General features: G+C 42.9%; 1 protein-coding gene and 1 long non-coding RNA gene across 5 annotated transcripts in view; one reads left to right on the top strand and one right to left on the bottom strand.

The window, feature by feature from the left end:
• The window catches only part of LOC117955350, a 224,225-nt gene that overhangs the window by 8,857 nt on the left and 203,073 nt on the right, over window positions 1-12,295 (top strand). Inside the window, exon 2 of the long non-coding RNA XR_004659024.1 lies at window positions 3,241-3,246. This is a non-coding gene — a long non-coding RNA (uncharacterized LOC117955350). The remainder of the gene's footprint in view (window positions 1-3,240; window positions 3,247-12,295) is intronic.
• The window catches only part of sgcd (sarcoglycan, delta (dystrophin-associated glycoprotein)), a 256,701-nt gene that overhangs the window by 75,150 nt on the left and 169,256 nt on the right, over window positions 1-12,295 (bottom strand). The window lies entirely within an intron of this gene.

Raw genomic sequence — 12,295 nt, 5'->3', positions numbered from 1 at the left:
AGCAGATGGGGGGGGGGGAGAACCCGGGAATGGAAGATGAAAGAAAAGGAGAGCAGGAGGGGGGTATTGATAAACCAAGAGCAGAGATAAGACTGGGAAAAACAGATAGATAAACACAGAGAGCAAGATAAGGGCTGAAGAGAAGATGAGACAGGCGACGTGTTGGCTGTAAATGGTCCGAGAGACGCCGACCTCAAGTGGAGTAAAGAGAGGGGCGAAGGAGGAAGGAGGGAGCAGGGGAGACTGATGGGAACTTTGGAAGGTGTGAGGGAAAAATTAGTGAGCACCTGGATTAGATGAGCAGTAAAAGAGAGAGAGAGAGAGAGAGAGAGAGAGAGAGAGAGAGAGAGAGTGTGTCCACACCAACGTGGCTGCATTTGAGAGCGATCTCTTCCCCTCGGTTCGGTCATTACGTCCACTTTCAGCCGCCGTTTTCAAAACCTCAGCGCTTCCAAAAAGCTCCCCAAGGTGTCATTTCGAGCCGGCTGGCTTCACGTTGCAGTGCTGATGGAGAGAAGATGGAGCTTTTGTTTAGCAGCGATTCTACCGGGCCGACCGCCTGTCGCCTGCAGCCGTCTCTGCGAAAAATACTTTTTCATAAACTGTGCTAATTAACCAAGTTTGGCGTGTTTACACGCCACATTAAGACAGGGAGGGCGTCAACGTTACACCTGCTTAACTCCAAGAGGTTAGCGTTGTCATTGGGAGTACGTTTTGTATATAGAATAAGAATATCATTTGTTATTATTATTGTCATTATACCGAGGTGCAGTACCTGTGCAACGAGACTGAAACTACCCCTTTACAGTGTCAACACGAAATATGAAAATATAAAATGTAAGTAGTGCAGAAGAAGAAGAAAAAAAGAGGGGGGGGGGGGGAACGTGGTGCACGGTTCCTGAGTGAAACTATATACATACATATGTAAAATAGTAAGAACGATAAAGGGTTTGTATACACATTAGGCAAATAATATAGTTATTGGTGTATCAAAAGTCCTGAGTATTAAATATTAAATGGTTAAGTATTAAATAATAAATAATGATTGCACTGTATTGAAATTAATTAATTATAGGTATGGTCCAGCCTGACTGAGCTGCTAGCACGGCTGTATTATTGCTGCAGCATGTGAGCAAAATATGTGATGATATGTTTGAATATCGTGATAGTGTTCCTGCAAATGTACTTTAAAAAAAAACAGCCAGCAGTGTCCTCACTTTTATACACCTTTCACCTTCATTTAAACACACGCGCACACACACACACACACACACACACACACAGTTATGACTACACTCTTACAGTAGTCACTGTATTTGCATCTCTATTCAAATTCAGATTGGTGTTGAGATTAGTTAACTGTTTAATGGTTCAAACGCTAAAGGCACGTTGGAAAGTACAGTTCACGTCAAAAGATCAGAACAGGGAGCAGACCTTCAAAGTGGCTGCTATGACATGTTATGAACATATTATGAAGCAATATTGTCAGAACCAGCTGAAAAACTTCACATAATGTCCAATGTCCTCAGCAGATCTCAGCTGCATTTCATAAGAGAAAAAGACAAGTTCAACGTCAATAAACCGAGCCCAGGGATCATTGCAGTACTACGCAGCCGTAGCAGTCACCTGCAACCGTCCGTTTTTAACGTTACTGTTGTTGTGCATATATCTACTTTGATTAACACAACCACAAAATCTAACCTCCCTGGAAGTCCTCTCAGTTTGAGTACAAAGGGCCACTGCTGCGTGGACACGGCTCCCCCTTTGATCTACGCGTCCTTCTCTCTTGTCTTTCTTTTTAAACGAGGTCTTTGTTCTGCGCCCGAAGCTCCAGACGCGATCGAAGAGCTCTTCAATATCCATCACGGCCTCCTCTGCACCGTGTAGAAAATTGACGACGCACACACTTTCAGTGAATCTCAGGGCTACTCAGACTGAACGGCCTCGTCATCAAAGGGATGTCGGCGCCTAGGACGGCAGGCGGGACAGGGACGGACGGACAGAGACGGAGACAAGACGAGCGGACTGACATTTCAGCTTTGTACTGCCTTTTGATGGGGACAAAAACAGTTTCACTTAAAAACTCAAAAACCAAGTACTACCCAGTTCCCCCGGTGTCTTCCCCTCTGCAGTCAGCCTCACCAACAAGGACCCAGACCAGAACTGGTCCCCCCCCATCCCTAGTTACTACACTTTGCATTAATCTAATATTAGGTAATGTCCTAAGGGCTATGACTGTTGTTTGACACTTTCATGTTCATTTAAGTCTAAAATACAATGTCATTTATAAAATGAAGAGGCGTAGTTATTTTCATGGGTACTGGGTATTATCTGGGTCACGTGATTCATTCAAAACTCTAATTTGGTTGATTTGTTTGATTGATTAATTTCACTGAAAGAGACAATTACATTGTTAATCGCGATGATTTCTGGGACAAGTCACTGTACATTAAAATGTGGAATTGTTCCAGCTCTACCTTAAATACTGCTGTGTTGTATTTCAAGTGAAAAAAGGAACCAAGTACAAATGTGAGTGTGTTGTGTTAGTAGGAAAGCCCGTTATTGGACATGAACTAAAGTATCTGAAAGACTTGATCATCACGGTGTGTGTCCTGGGACTGGATGGAGGGACGGACAGACGGATGGACTTACTGATTCATTCCAGTGTCTTTAGCTACGTAGTCCCAGACTGCAAGAGTTGCTAGGTAGGTGTATGTATTTATTTCAAGAATACTTGGTATTGCTTGGTAACCGTCAACTCTCTACCAAGACTGATCATTGTGTTTATTCAGCCTCCAGAGGGAACTGGAGACGGGCTGTTTTCTTCGGCTATTATTCACATCGGAGGGAGCCAATAGAGAAGAAAGTGAAGAAATATCCAATCTGTCCACCTGTTTAGGTATTCATATATTTATATCTGCTGTCCCTATGGATTGCCTTGCCAATGGGCAGAGCAGTAATACATTTCTTTTTAAATGGAAAATATACAGATGGACTGTAGTGTATTACTCATATTCTGCTTTTGGAGTGCCAAGATGTCCAAGTCCATTTCCATCCGTTTTTACCTTCCTTCATGTTATTTCTCTTATGTTTTTTCATACGTCTGAAATGTGCGGGCTATGCATGAGGAATGTTCAGCGACTTTCCCTTCAGCTTAGTCCGCTGGGTTGTGTGGTGGATTGTTGTGCGTGCAGCCTCCCAATGTTATCTCCCTCCAAACCCCCGTCTGAAAAACGTCAGGCGAGAGTGTGGCTTGTCGGCTTTATCTGCCTCCCCTGCCTTCTGATCTCCACCTTTTGGGACTTTACTGACTGAAGGGAAGTCATGCATAAACACAATGCCACCCAGCTGACACAGGCAGAGAGATGCCCTCTTTCCAACACACACACACACACACGGGTAACACTCATATTGTCTGTTAATATTCGTGATATTGTTGTTCTTACTTTATACTTTTGCTATTACTAGTTTGTTGTCCCACTCATGTGTTCCTCCCCTGCAGCGCTGTGGAGGAAGGTCTGGCACGATGACGCGTGAGATCTCGTGGGAGTCAGTCGATGGCGCCAATCAGCCGCCTGCGAGAGGATCTGCACTCCAGCAGACGAGCGAGCGAGCTCAGAACAAAGCAAATCCACAACAAAATCCATGCTTTCACTTCTGAAATAACGCAGCACTTAGACCAGCTAGGCCTGAGGTTTTGTGTTTAAATGTAATATGTTAAAATGCACTTAGGTCGAGCCCACAGTCGATTTAAAAAAAAAAAAAAAAGTTTTCTTATTCCTAGCAAAACTGACGCAAGTGATTCAAGTGAATCAAAACAACCCGGTTCTGTTTAGAGACTCAAACCCGCCCGCTAACCCATAATATGCCCAAACAACCCGAATCCTTAAACCTCGTGTTGTCCTCGGGTCAAACTGACCCGTTTCAAAGTGTTTTATATCAGAAATATGGATTTCTTTCAAGCAAATTGTCCAAAAGTAACATGGATGAACATGCTTCTGGTAAAATTAATGATTACCTTCATTGAATGTTTTGCGAGTTATATTTAATCTTATAGCATTTGAAGTATTTTTTTTAATGGTTTCACTTTTTAATGGTTGACTTTTTCTCAATTTTGATGGGAAGACAACACAAGGGTTAAAAAATGCGAAGGAGGATTTAGGATATTAATGCAATTTTATGCGATGAAATTGCGGAAACAACACCCTGTTCTCACTAGACTACTACCTTAATGTAAAGAGTCATTTCTTCTTCCCTCCTATGATAAGCAGGCCGCGTAATTACGTCACGCCATAATGTTCCCATGGCAACAGAGGAAAATGGCTGCTCTGGTGTGAATTAAAAGCAAAATATGTGACTTTTTTTTGCAACTCATGCAAAAAAAAATCATGCAAGCGTTGCTTTATTTTGTGCGGTAATTGTGTGGCGTATTTGAAAAAAAAATGACTTTGGCTGATTATGCCATGAATATGCAATTGCCTAATCATGTTTTTTCTGGAGGGACTGAGATAAGGTTCGGTGTGTGAGCCCACGTCAGAGGACGCCAACAGCTGCATGTCTCTCTGTCAAACATTTTGTCTCCCATTTATAACTGCACTTCGAGAGAAAAGGAAACAGTAGAAGAGGAAGTGAAGAGAGAAGAAATTGACACAAAAAGATTCAGACAGTTCCGCAGCATGACAGGCTTCTGTGCAGAAATTGACGGACCTGATTTCATCTCAAATATACATTTGCCTCAACCTGAGCACTCTGACGGTCTGTCATCGACTCAGACACTTGACGGGGACCACCTAGCGTGTGATGCACAAAAACCGCGCAGTACGTCCCGCTTGGCTGGACACAATGGCAGCCAGATGAGTTGATGCAGATATTGATCTTCAGAGTGTTTGTCTGGATGAAACAAGACCGCCGAACACTGCCAGGAGCCCCTCCAGCAGGCAGAGAGAAGACTCCCTTTTGTCCCTCATGTCCCTTTGACACAAGGGACATGAGGTCCAGGTATAAACGGTAGGGGGGTCAGGCTTTTGCAGTTGCTGCCCCGAGACCCTGGAACAAGTCATCCAGTGATTTACGTACTGTTACAGATGTCACTCTTTTTAGGTCCAAACTCAAAACACATCTGTTCAGTGTGGCTTTTAATACGTAGCGGTGTGACAACTTCATTCTGTTGTTTCTTTGTAACCTTTTCTGATTTTACTGTTTTCTACGTTTACTCTTTCTATTGTATGTTGTGATTTTACTCGTTTTGTTAAGCACTTTGGATACCTGCTGGTAGTTGTAAAGTGCTATATAAATACATTTTGGTTGATTGATTGATTGATTGATTGATTGAAGGCGGTCTGCTGCAGCAGTACGGGTATGGTATGGTATAGCTTCAAATTATAACTACAGCGCAACCGATCAAGGATTTTTAAGGCCAATACCGGTACGGATATTTGGTTATTTTAAAATCTGAAATGCAACTTTATCGGTCAATATACTGTATATTTAAAAAAAGAAAATACAGACAGATTTCCCTAACATTAGTTATTTGTAGTTATTTATGAGTTCCTACTAAAATACTATGATAATAATTTGTTTTATTGTCACACAATAACATCAAAATATATTAAAGGTCTGATAAATAAAATGTATAAATGTATGTGCTCCCTGTCTGATCTGCTCCTTGTATGTGCTCCCTGTCTGATCTGCTCCCTGTCTGATCTGCTCCCTGCAAGTGCTCCCTGTCTGATCTGCTCCCTGTATGTGCTCCCCTGTCTGATCTGCTCCCGGTATGTGTTCCCCTGTCTGATCTGCTCCCGGTATGTGTTCCCCTGTCTGATCTGCTCCCTGTATGTGCTCCCCTGTCTGATCTGCTCCCGGTATGTGCTCCCCTGTCTGATCTGCTCCCTGTGTGTGAGCGTCACAGAGCTGCCCACAATGCAGCCTCTCGGGAATTACGTCCCGGAAGACAGTACAGTAGATATTGTGTTCAGAGCACCAGTCAATTTAACTGCAGGACCTAATGGTCCCATGAAAAACAGTGAAAACCGGACATTCTCATGAATTTATAACCCCCCCGGAAAGTTTCAACATTTTTTCTTGAAACATACCCTTCAAAAGAAGGCTGATACAACGACAGCCATAACTGTATCTGGGAAGCATAACACCAAACAGGAAGTGTGTAACCCTGTGAAACTAAAGACATCTTTTGAAGTGTAATAACATAGAATAGACAAAGAGTGCAGAGAGTGCCGGGCTGAGTCGTGTCCCTGGAGTTTGGGTCAATGACTTTGATGCTTCTCAGAAAATGGATGTTCTTCCACTCGTAGCTGTGTGTTTAGACTTTCTTTCTCCATTTTATTATTTTACAGAGCCAAGTATTGCTTTTAACGTACTCTTTCAGCCGTGAACATGTTCACTTTCTGCCCTAACCAATCAGCAGCATTTGACAAATTAATCAATGTCAATTTCAGTCGACACACTCTGCCCTCTCTTGGGGATCAGTGGTCCAATTACAGGGTTTTAGGACCAGGCAAGAAAAACTGCATGCCCTGTCGCTGATAGCTAGGACCGGTTGACAGAAGACAGGAAGTGTCTCCATATCTGCGTGGTTACTTGGTCACACGTAATTGTGTCATGAGCGGGTGTGAAGGACCTTGCTCAAGGGAATGTCAGCAGCAGTGCTACTGTGCAAGTGTCTCAGGCTCAAACTAATCCCTGTCAGGTCCCAATGGTTTCATCTAACACATTAGCCACCTGATGCCTCATTAGCAGAGCCTTCCTAATTGTGTGTGTGTGATCAAACACTAACATCTCCACATAAAGACCTAAGCACGACAGAACTTGTCTATAGGCCTGTTAAGGCCTTTTTAAAGATGACTTTTTGAGGGCTTTTCCCCTTCATTAGAGTTGATAGGCATGGAAGGGGGAGACAGAGAAGGAAGATGACACTATATGAGCTATAGGCCGCCCCCTTGCTAGGGCCCATTTGTAGTTAAAAAGAGAAGAAGATGGCAGGGAGTTTGTTCCAAAAAGCAGAGAAAGCGGTCTTTGTCGCCCTTACAGTTACTGCTACTGTATCCGAGAGTGCTATGAAGGGCGTTGCTAGGTAAAACAAGTCGATCGAGCAAGTTTTAAAAGAACAGAGAGAGAGAGAGCGGTGCTACTACTATCGTTAGATAAAACAAAAGAGTTTCCCCCAACCAACGTTCCCTGAACACATCATGTAACTCGCTGTGCTACGACACCACCACGAGTCTAACTAACGGCACCTTTTCCATTTTTTTCTTGTTTTTATGGAAACGACATGTCTCGCTACTCAGCTTGTCATTGTAATTGGTCGGCTGTCAAAAAAAAGTGAGTTTTTCTTTTTCAGCTCTGAGCTGCAGAAAAATACGTCGGGGGTGGCGTTAAAAAAAACACGTGGCACCTTTTGGAAAACAAGGTTTACTCCATAGGATTATCATGTAGAACAGACACTGGCAGCTTAAAAAAAAGACACCAAGTGTGAACATTGCCTAAATTGTGAAGCAGAATTTGCAGTTACTTCTTCTTTCTACGGTGATGGCATGACTTTGTTTCTTTCATCCCAACACTGAAAATCAGACTCAATGTTGTTCAGACAACAGCCGACAGAGTGGTGCATGGATCATTACCACAGTTGGGTTCAACAGTTTCATGCCTTCCTAGATCTTGAACCTGTCTGGAACCTTATTCAACTTTATTTTAACAATGTCTGCAGTAGCTGCTGGACTCGAACCAGAAGGTAGAGCAAACCCACGTAGATAGACTCCTACTCAGACACAGTAATGTGGAGTCATCTGTCATGGACATGAAAAGAACAAGTAGCCTTGCCTTGAGTCTCGCCTTTGGAAAACAAGGAAGGGGAATGTGGAGAAAGGTTGCTGGCATGGACTTCTGGAAAATCTGAATGTATCTCCAGCGACCAATCGACACCGAGTCTAGCCCACTGGCTGGTCGAGTTCTGCTTAGTCTACATCCTTTACGTTCCACTTCCGGGATTGCTCCGGTGCAGCAGGGAATTTCGGCAGATGCAAGTATTCTCCGTTTCCTTCTGCTTTCTTTGTGTTGTGTTGGGATTATAAATATGATGGATTTCTGAGGACTATGGTTACCTGGTCCTCAGGTCTCTGCAGGGTAAATCCAGACAGCTAGCTAGACTATCTGCCCAATCTGAGGACTATCGTTACCTGGTCCTCAGGTCTCTGCAGGGTAAATCCAGACAGCTAGCTAGACTATCTGTCCAATCTGAGGACTAGGGTTACCTGGTCCTCAGATCCCTGCAGGGTAAATCCAGACAGCTAGCTAGACTATCTGTCCAATCTGAGGACTATGGTTACCTGGTCCTCAGATCCCTGCAGGGTAAATCCAGACAGCTAGCTTCTCTCCCACGGCACCGGCTCTGTGCGGAGCTTAGCCCCGCCCATAGCTATTGTGATTGGTTTAAAGAAATGCCATTTAACCAGAGCACGTTTCCTCCCATCCGAAGTGATTCCCCCGACACCCTGTTCTCACTAGACTACTGCCTTAATGTAAAGAGTCATTTTTGAAATAGTATTGAGTAAAAGTTGACATTTTCCAGTCTGTGATTATCATCAACATCCATTCCTTTAATTTTAGTCTAAATAATTATTACTTTCTGCTTTTCTAACTCAAACATTAGGGATAATTTCTTATAAATGAGGTTCATTGACAATATATTCAAAAAATAACTGTAACACTAAAGTTAATAAGTTAGGGTTACGTAGTGTTAAATGTCAAAAAAGCATAAAAGTAAAAAAAAAAAGAAACAAGTTAAAAGAAAAAGTTAAAAACATCGATAAAAAGCATCTTTCACTTTCACTTCTGACGGGAAGACAACACGAGGGTTAAAGTGTCGTGTCAATGATGCTGAGGCTGGGGGGGGGGGGGGGGCCCGCTTGGTTTCTCCCGGCTTCTGAGGGGATCTGATGATGTGATTGGTCGGTTATAGTGACTGAGAAAGACATATTTCATGTTTTATGGGCGGCCCCTTGTTCGCTGCGGCAATTAGATGCCTGGTTTCAGCACATTGTACTTTTAATGAGTATGTACGGTGTTTTAATGTCTTGCCATGAGATTGCGTCTCTGTTTTTCTTCTAATTGAATGTGTAATGTAGGGGGTCTGTATTATGACTTAATAATTGTGATTATATTTTGGAATGAATGTCTCGCTGCAGCTCCATCTTCACATTTTGGAGCAAAACATTTATTTTTAATTCAACTTTTTGTGGGCTATTAAAAGTCCCAAACAGTCACCCGTCAGCCTGATTATGGTAATACACAGCAGTAGAGTGTGTACAAATCTTCAAAGAATTAAGTTCAATCAGTCCTATTAAAACCCCTCGATTGTTTGTTTTGGGGTATTAAACAGCAGGACCAAAATTAATTATTTTCACAGAAACATTCAAACTTGTCTCTCAGCCAGTGAGTTCCCAAACCAGTCCCAGTCACTTCCGCATGTTTCTGGCTTTTTTCGTCTCTTCATGTTTGGTAATTACGAGTTTTGTCGGACGCCTTGCAGCAAGCTAATTTTCCCATAAGTGACCATAACATCTTGAAGTTGAGCTTTATTAGTCATCCCCTGAGCGCTGAATTCATAAAGTTAGCAGACTCTGCCTCAGATGTAATTAGTGTCTTCGACCGGAACTCCATTTCACACCTACGAAATGCTCTGCATGCCAATTGTCCCGCTCTCATTTTTCCTTTCCTTTGCAAATGAACTGCACGTGGACTGTGAAAACGGTCTCGGGCCGACGTCTTTTCTCTCTCTGTCTCCCTTGAGGCTTGTTCTCTGTTGACCTTTCGGTAAAGGCTGCTGGAGGTACTGAGGTTTAATTGTCCCCAATGAGAGCCAGTGACTCCAATCTCATCAACAGCACGGGATTTAATGTCGCCAGCAGCCAATTCTGCATTCTGTCGGCTCGTGGCAAGAATGGGCTGTTTGGACGCTTTGTGCTAATTCACAGGGGGACGAGTCTGGACCTGAATGATGAACGCTGTCGGAGGCTTGACCTTGGCTGGGAAACTCTATATTATTTTCATCATCGGGTTCATTTTTATTTTTTCTGACAGCCAAAGTTCCACTTTCTTCCCACCTGGGTCTGTACTGTTGATGTTTTGGCCATCATTGCCGTGAGGTATGACGATCATTTTCTCACCGACATCGCTGTGTAGACCCAGGGATGCATCACAGTTTACCTCATTAAAGTAGCATTAATGCACTTGTCCACTAACTTTTTGTTTAACTTGTTTAGATATTGATATCTAAAAATCCAAAACGCAACGAGGGTTTACTTTGATTAGTTCCCACAGCCGAAGTTCCGCTTCCTTCCCACCTGGGTCTTTATTGGCGTTGTTTTGGCCATCATTGCCATGAGGTGGGACGATCATCTTCTCAACAACATGGCCGGGATGCATCTCAGTCGAGCTCATCACTCACTACCTTTTGGTTTTATTTGAATAGATGTTGATATTTGAAATCCAAAATGCAAAGACAATCAATTTACAATCATATCAAAATGCATGGCTGTGAAGTCCAGCTTGGATGGTTCCACTTGGACCGCTTCCCTGACCACCGGTGGTCACCACATAGTGTTCATGGGAAATGTAGGATTAGTACTACAAGCAGTGTTGCGAGTTAAAGATTACTTTTGCAAGCCAAACATATAGAGAACCGCCTAACATTATATATATAATATACAGTATATATATACACAAGTCTCCAAGACTTTGTTCATGTATTTTTCCTGCTATACATAGATGTTTTGTTTCCTTATGTGGGTGTTTATTTCATTTGTGGTAATGTTTGATGTCTATCTTTTGGTGTTATTCATCTTATGCAGGTCTGTATGTATGTTTATGTTCTTTTTTTATTCGAGCTACCCGGGGATGCAAGAATAATTCCAGCCCCGGCTGACAATAAAGTTGTATCGTATCATATAATCTTGGCGGAAAACAAATCAAACATTGTTTTGATGCAGCCTGCAGATCCAAACAGAAGTGGAGTTAATTGCTTCATTCGTCTCCGCCAAATTGGCCGGTAACTTTGCAATGTTAACTGCCAAAAATGGCGTTACGCAGGTTGGTTGGCAGGTGTCAATTTAAAGTCCTGGATACCGGTATCGGCATTTTTTGAAAGATACCCAGCCCTCTACACAGCTCTGTGCATGTGTGTGTGTGTGTGTGTGTGTGTGTGTGTGTGTGTGTGTGTGTGTGTGTATATATGTGTGGGTGCCTGCTGTACCAACTGAGCTAACCTGGCCACACAATAATTACATTTTTAAAGACATAGGAATATAAAAACTCACACTGGTTATGTGAGAGTTTCTGAGTTTTAAAGTCAGCACATGGGCCATGTTCTGCTTTGAGTGTTGCATGAATGCAGTCTGCAACCAGGTGAACTAGATCAATATGTGCAAGGGGCTGGATTTGGCTCGCGTGCCTTGAGTTTGACACGTGATCTCTACAGTCAGTAACTCACATTCCTTCTTCAGGGTTGCTCTCCGAGTACTTCTGTGTCCCCTTCCTCAGACGGGATCCTAAATAGAGGACTTCATAGCTGAAGCTCCACCGAATCTGGGTCCGTCTGCAGCGGGCTGCAGATCTGTCCCATAGTGTACTGGCACTGGTGTTAAATTGAGAGTTTCATCACCCGTATAATAAAAACTTCTCGTAGTCACGTTCAACAGACCACCTTATCAAGTGGATTTGGGTCAACCAGGACCAGAAACCCAGGAGCGCTGAGCCGTATCACGCATTCACAACGGTTCACCTCACCTCACTTTGAGTGCACGCTCCAGTGGCGAATCAGGTCCAGAGAGTAGAAAGTGTTTTGAGCTTTGTATCCCTCCGTCCCCTTCATTAATCTCTCCCTGGCAGCGGGGACCAGGCAGACCGTCCCCAGGTTTTTGTCCTGCAGTAACAAAGTTAACTCCCGTCTGTCATTATAATGGTTTTTTGTAAGTCAACCAAACTGCAAAAAAGTGCTATGAATATGTACTGTTCAGCATGATGGATGTTTTAAAGTTTGAAATTCAATTACTGTCCTCTGATAGCTCAACTTTTGCTTATTTTTTTCCCCTATTTGTTAGAGAAATGCATCTCATTTTGAATTCTAATTTAAACTACGTCTTGCGTCCTTTTTCATTATTTGTGATTAGCATGACAAAGTGTCTGAATATTTTTCTATGATGCCTAAGTAGAGTGCTTTTTTTTTCTCCATATTTTCGCTTTCACACCAGTTTGTTCCTGTTTCCTGGACTGACTTATCAAT

The sequence above is a fragment of the Etheostoma cragini genome, chromosome 13 (genome assembly GCF_013103735.1).
Source record: "Etheostoma cragini isolate CJK2018 chromosome 13, CSU_Ecrag_1.0, whole genome shotgun sequence".
Lineage (NCBI taxonomy): Eukaryota > Metazoa > Chordata > Actinopteri > Perciformes > Percidae > Etheostoma > Etheostoma cragini.
Note: the sequence above shows the minus strand (reverse complement) of the source record. Positions and strands in the feature narration are given on the sequence as shown.